This window comes from Lontra canadensis, unplaced genomic scaffold (genome assembly GCF_010015895.1).
Source record: "Lontra canadensis isolate GAN:19392208 unplaced genomic scaffold, GSC_riverotter_1.0 scaffold24, whole genome shotgun sequence".
NCBI classification, from domain to species: Eukaryota; Metazoa; Chordata; class Mammalia; order Carnivora; family Mustelidae; genus Lontra; species Lontra canadensis.
Window position 1 is genome coordinate 17,167,511 of NW_022631018.1, and position 7,325 is coordinate 17,174,835.

Consider the following 7,325-nt stretch of genomic DNA (forward strand, 5'->3'; position numbering starts at 1 on the left):
GGTGACCGGAAAGTGAAACTTGGCTAAGTCAAGGACACTGCACCCCGAACAAAGGAATTCTGCAAACTGCATCTCTGGAAAATAGGAATAGGGCTTGTTAGAGAGCAGCTGAGTCCTCACCTGAATGTATGATGGAAACTTGTAGGAACAAAGACAATGTGAGTTAGAAGTGGGGGGAGGGCAGATGGTGGTGATAAGGTAGCAGGGATGAAATCATCACTCTTTCTCAATACAGGATGACCTTTGGCCCCAAAGTATAAGGAGAGGATCTTCTCCTTCCCCATACACCAGATTTCCAGTGGCCTCATGAGCTAAACAGGGCAGTGGGTATTAAGTATAAGCAAACTGAATGATTTGTCATGGGAGGTCTTAAAGACTCTGGAACCTCTTGGTTCCATGATACAAGACTAGGGTGTTTGCCAGGTGAGCTCTCTGCTAGTCCCAGCCAAGTTTATAAAAACTGAGCATCTGGCAAGTGAGACTGTAATACACAGCCTATAGAAAGCTCGGTTCACAAGATGGAAGGTGGGTCCAGAAGAGTTCCCCGTAGGCCACAGGATTTGAATTGACTCTGGGGAGTGACACAGCAATAAGGCACACAAGTCCACTCCACACAGGAGTTCCTATTCTAGTTGTAGGCTCTGGCAGTTCTGGGGATGAAGACATAATGGAACCGACTATATGACGGTACCTACTACAATGTGCAGTGCTCAGTCTCCATCCCCTTTCCATAATTTCTTCCTGCCTTTGGCCTTCCCAAACTTCTTCAAGTGTTCAGGCATAAAAGCCCCTCTTTCTGCCTCTTTTTCATAGTAAACCTTAGTGGCCCTCACATAAGATTGACTGGGAGAGTCTCAGCTTCCTCTCGGCTAAGATCTAATATTTATGAAGGTAAACACATTCTAAAACCTCCACTCAGCCCAAATGGAAATGATTTTTACATTTTCAAAATTAACAACACAGCTGCTAATGAAAGTGAGAAAGGAAACAGTTCCCTACCAGATAACAGCCAACGAGAATATCTGGTATTGTCAGAGACTAAAGTCACTTGGAACTGGAGAGCTGGGCATCGATCCAAGCAGAAAGTACAGGGAGAGTGGCCAGAACCTCTCACACACTCATGGCTACAGACCCACACTCTGCCATGAACAGAGACTCGGAAAGCTTTGCACATTTCCCAAGGTTACTAGAGAACTAAGCCATTTCCAATGGCCATGGTGTCCAGTACCTTCCTGCATATGTGAAGGGGAGTGTACGTCACCAGCATGTGCAGGGCAAGAGATGTATCACGCATGCGGGAGCATCCCCTGAGCATAAAATGCTCCCTGGCCCGGAGCTGTGAAACAGACTATGCTTTTCTAGGAAAGCAAATGCGGGCGAAATGCGTGGAATCGTGAGCTTGAAAACTACACTCATAAAAAATGCTTAGAAGGATAAGCATTGTGAATGGCACAGTGAATGGGAGAATTTACACCAATGGAAATAGACAAGATCAATCTGAAGATTGTCTCAAGAAGTAGTTTTAAATGTTTAAAGCAATAAAATATGTAAACATGAGAAAAGAGGAGGCATGATTATTTTTATAAATACACACCAGGAGTTTCATAGTGACACTTCATAATATTAACAAAGAGAATAGAAAAAAAATACTGCAAAATTTGCCAGAAAGCAAAGTAATTGAAGTCTGGTTGACATTATATTTATTTCTGGAAATGTGGAATGTCAAAAGTCAGCAGAATGAAACTGATTTTAAAATTCTATATTCGGGGCACCTGGGTGGCTCAGTGGGTTAAAGCCTCTGCCTTCGGCTCGGGTCATGATCTCAGGGTCCTGGGATCGAGCCCCGCATCGGGCTCTCTGCTCAGCGGGGAGCCTGCTTCCTCCTCTCTCTCTGCCTGCCTCTCTGCCTACTTGTGATCTCTGTCAAATAAATAAATAAAATCTTAAAAAATTCTATATTCAACTTGACTTCTGAGGAAGATGGTGGAGTAGAAGGACCCTACGCTCACCTCGTTCCATGAATACAACAAGGTAAAACTCATTGTACATAACTGAGAAAATGACCGGAACACAAGCAGAACAGATTCTCTACAGCTAAATGTGGAGAAGAAGCCACATCAAAGAGGGCAGGAAGGGTGGAGATGTGGCGACGAGATAAATGAACCTGCAGGACTTTTCTGGGGGAGAATAAAGGCCATTGGAGCGTACAAGGGAAAAAAACAGCCCCTCACACCAGCCCCTCCAGGCATGGAGGATCCCCGTAACATTTGGCTCTGAAAACCAGAGGGGCATAATTTCATGAGTTCTTACAATCGCCAGGCTTTATCCCTTGAACTTTAAAAATAAACAGGCTCAAGAATGGGAGAGCCAGAAGGGTGAAAGAAAACGGAGTCCCTGCACTTAAAGCGACAGCACGACAAACTGCTCCAACAAGATACAGCAGAGAAGGGGCAGTCTGAAAAAAAAGCCTGAGGCATACAGGAGGGTGTTTCTTTACTAACCTTAGAGCCTGTGATAGAGGGGCAAGGAGCTTCCGGAGACTTCCACAGGAACAAAAGAGCTGGTGGGTGCCATTCCTTTCCCCACCCCCCAGCCTAAACACATGAACACCTGTGGGAACCAAGCAAGTGTCAATACTCACTACCTAACTCGCTAACACTACTGCCCCACCCTCCTATTCTCCGGAAGACATGCCCCTTCCTGCCAGGCCTTAGCTCCAGGTCACCTCCCACAGCAGACCTACACACACTTCGCTAACATCAGGTACCCCACTCCCACATCCACCTTCAGACCTACCTCCAATATGCACTTGACCAGAGCCCATTCAAACCAGTGCCACAAGCCTGGCCATGTGCAAGCAGCCCCGAGGGACCAGGACCACTCCAAAGTGACTCATGGCCCAGGAAGAGGGGTAGATAAACACACAAACCAATCCAACTCTGGCTGAAGCAGTTTGCTGGGGACACACACATGATCCGAGTACAGCGCCCACCCAATGAAGAAAGCTTCTCAGGGGAAAACACAAGGGAGCGTGGCCTGCAGTTCAGTGCCACTCCATCTCTGGCAGAAACCTGGTCTGACTCAGGCTCAAGAAGGCCCCAGGCCGGCCCACTACAACACAGGGACCAAACCCTGCCCACAACAGGGAAGGGAGCCATTGCAGATCACTGGACTAAAGGTGACAGCAGCTCAGCTACAGTCGTAGGGCACATGCAAGACACATAGGAGACAGTCCTGAAGTGCCAGGTTCTGGTGAACAAGGAATATTGTGCTGAAGGGCACTATAAGACCCTTCCTTATAAAGCTGCTACTTTTCAGAGCAGATATAATACTTTCCCAATACACAGAAACAGAGTCAGACAAAATGAGGAGAGAGAGGAATATATTCCAAATGAAAGAACACAACAAAACCACAGCAAAATCTCCATCACCAAATGGAGATAAGTAATATGCCTGAGAGAGATAAAGTAATGATCATAAATATACTTACTGGATTTGAGAAAAGAGTGGAGGGCATCAGTAAGACCCTTAACAAAGAAAGAAAACATAACAAAAAAGAAAAAAAAGAATCAAAGATGAAGAACTCAATAGATGAAATTAAAAATATACTAGATGGAATAAATAGTAGACCAGAGGAAACAGAAAACTGGACCAATGACCTAGAGGACAAAATAATGGAAAACAAACAAGCTGAAGCGGAGAGAGGAAAAAATATAATAAAAAATGTAATAGTCTTAGGGAACTTAGCAACAGCCCAAAGTATAACAACATTCATGTTATAAGGATCCCAGAAGAAGAGACAGAAAAGGTGGCAGAAAATTTATTTGAAGAAATAATAGTTAAAAACTTTATAGATCTAGGAAAGAAAACAGAAGTCCATATCCAGGAGACAAGATTCCCCAAGAAAATCAAATCAAGAGGGTCCACACCAGACCTATAGCAACTGAAATGGCAAAAAGTAGTGATAAAGAGAGAATTATAAAGCAGCATGAGAAAACAAAACAGTTACATATAAGGTAAACTCCATAAGGCTATAAACTGATTTTCTTTTGTTTCTTTTTTTTTAGATTTTATTTATTTATTTGACAGAGAGAGAGAGAGCACAAGTAGGCAGAATAGCAGGCAGAGGGAGAGGGAGAAGCAGGCTCCCCACTGAGCAGAGAGCCCAATGGAGGGCTTGATCTCAGGACCCCAGGATCATAACCTGAGCTGAAGAGAGATGCTTAACCAACTAAGCCACCCACATGCCCCTCTAGACTGATTTTTACAGCAGAAACTCTGAAGGCCAGGAGGGAGTGACATGATATATTCCAAGTGCTAAAAGGAAAAAAAAAAAAAAAAAGCAGCTAAGAATACTCTTTCCAGCAAGGTTATCATTCAGAATAGAAGGGGAGATGAAGAGTTTCCCAGAGAAAACAAAAGTTAAAGGAATTCATTATCAATAACCAGCCTTTCAAGAAATGTTAAAGGGGATTCTTTGAGTGTAAAGACCATAAGCAGGAGTAAGAAAAATAAGAAGTACGAAAACAGTAAAATTAAGTATATCTATAAAAATCAGTCAAGGGATTCACAAAATCAAATGATGTAAAGTATGACAATATACCAAACCATGCAGGGGAGAGGAGTAAAGGATGGGTTCAAACTTAAGTGACCATCAACTTAATATAGACTGCTATATGAATAAGATATTACATACAAACCTAATAGTAACCAAAAATCAGAAACCAGTAGGAGATATGCCAAAAATAAAAAGAACAGAATCCAAGTGTATCAATAAAGAAAGCCAGCAAACCGGGGGAGAAGAGAGCAAGAGAAGAAAGAAGCACTACAAAGACAGTCATAAAACAGGTAACAAAATGTCAATAAGTATGTATCAATATGTAATGTAAGTATGTGTATTTACTTTGAAAGTAATAGGACTAAATGCTCTAATCAAAAAGACACAGGGTTACTGAGTGAATTAAAAAAGCATACACGTCTATATGCATATAAGAGTCCCATTGTACACCTAAAGACACTTGCAGGTTGGAAGTGAGGGATTAGAGAAAATTTATTATGCAAATGGATGTCAGAAGCCAGAGAACCAATACTTATATCGGACAACATAGACTTTAAAACAAAGAATGTAACAAGAATTTAAAAAATAAAGGTATATAATTATAAAGGGTAAAATCTAACAGGAATATCTAACCACTGTAAATATTTATGCACCCAACATGAAAGCACCCAAACACACAGAGCAGCTAATAACAAACATGAATGATGTAATCAATAATAATACAATAATAGCGGGGGACTTGAACACTCCACTTCATCAATGGACAGATCATCTAAACAGAAAATCAACAAGGTAACAGTGCTTAGAATGACACGTTGGACTAGATGGATCTAACAGATGTATTCAGAACAATCCACCCTAAACAGCAAGATACATACTCTTTTCAAATGCACCTAAAACATCCTCTGGAATAGATCACATATTAGGCCATGAAACCAGCCTCAACAATTTCAAGAAGGTTAAAATCATACCATGGATCTTTTCCAACTGCAATGCTATGAAACTAGGAATCAATCACAAGAAAAAAATCTAGAAAGATCACAAACACATGAGGTTAAATAACATTCTACTAAGCAATGAATGGGTCAACCAAAAATTCAAAGAGGAAATTAAAAAAATATAGGGAGACAGATGAAAATGAAAATACAACAGTCCAAAATCTTTGGGCTGCAGCAAAATCTGTTCTATGAGGGAAGTACATAGCAATACAAGCCTACCTCATGAAGCAAGAAAAATTTCAAGTAAACAACTTATCCTTACACCTAAAGGAACTAAAAAAGAAGAACACAATGCAAAGCCAGCAGAAGGAAAGAAATAATAAAGATTGGAGCAGAAATAAAACAAAATAGAAAGTTAAAAAAATGTAAGAGAGATGAATGAAACCACTAGCTGGTTCTTTGAAAAGATTAAAAAAAAACTGATAAACCTTTAAGCGACTCATATTAAAAAGAAAACTCAAAATCAGAAGCAAAAAGAGGACAGTCTCTCTGCTCCTCTGCCTTTGACAGACATCCACATATTCTGGTGCAGTGCCAGCCATATCCCTGAGACACAGTGGTCAAGTCAGAGGAAATGTATTTGGCCATGTTGAGCATCAAATGACGATGTTTGACCATACTGGGCCCATAAGTGCTTTCAACACTGGCAGAGTGGATAATGTTGCCATCAATGACCCTTTCATTGACCTCAACTACATGGTCTACATATTCCACTATGATTCCACCCATGGCAAATTCCACAACACAGAAAAGGCTGAAAATGGGAAACATCTTTCAATGGAAATCTCATCTCTGTCTTTCAAGAGTGAGATCTCGCTGACATCAAATGGGCTGATGATGCTGGTGCTGAGTACATTTTGGAGTCCACTGAGGTCTTCAGCACCATGGAGAAGGTTGGGGCTCACTTGAAGTGTGGGGTCAAGATGGTTATCATCATTATCACTCCTTCTGCTGATGCCCTCATGTTTGTGATGGACATGAACCATGAGCTGTATGACAACTCCCACCAGATTGTCAACAATGCCTCCTGCATCACTAGCTGCTCGAGCCCTCTAGCCAACTTCGTCCGTAACAACTTTGGCATCATGGGGGGACTCATGACCACAGTCCATGCCATCACTACCATCCAGTAGACAGTGGATGGCCTCTCTTAGAAACTGTGGTGTGATGGCCAAGGGGCTGCCCAGAACATCAGCCCGCCCTTGCTTCTTTTTGTGCTTCCAAGGCTGCAGGCAAGGTCATCCCTGAGCTAAATAGAAGGCTCACTGGCATGGCCTTTAGTGTCTCACCCAAGTGTCAGTTGTGGATCTGACCTCCCACCTGGAGAAAGCTGCCAAAGACAATGATATCAAGAAAATGGTGAAGCAAGCATCAAAGGCCCCTTCAAAGTATCCTGGGCTACACTGAGGACCAGTTTGTCTCCTGTGACTTTAACAGTGACACCTACTCTTCCACCTTTTGATGCTGGAGCTGGCATTGCTCTCAATGACAACTTTGTCAAGCTCATTTCCTGGTATGACAGTGAATTTGGCTTCAGCAACTGAGTGGTGGACATTATGGTCCATATGGCCTCCAAGGAGTAAGAGCCCTGGGCCACCAGGCCCAGCAAGAGGAAGAGAGAAAGGCCCTCAGCTTTTGGGGAGCTCTTGCACCAACTCATCTCCCGACACACTAAGAATCTGCTGACCATAGTTCCCATCCCAGACACTCTGAAGAAGAGTAGGGACTTGGGGAGCCTTACTTTGTCATGAAGCATCAATAAAGTATAA

At 42.4% G+C, this 7,325-nt stretch overlaps 1 pseudogene; it reads left to right on the forward strand.

The window, feature by feature from the left end:
- Window positions 1–2,970: 2,970 nt before the first annotated feature.
- Window positions 2,971–7,100, forward strand: LOC116870866 (annotated as a pseudogene).
- The last annotated feature ends 225 nt before the right edge of the window (window positions 7,101–7,325 follow it).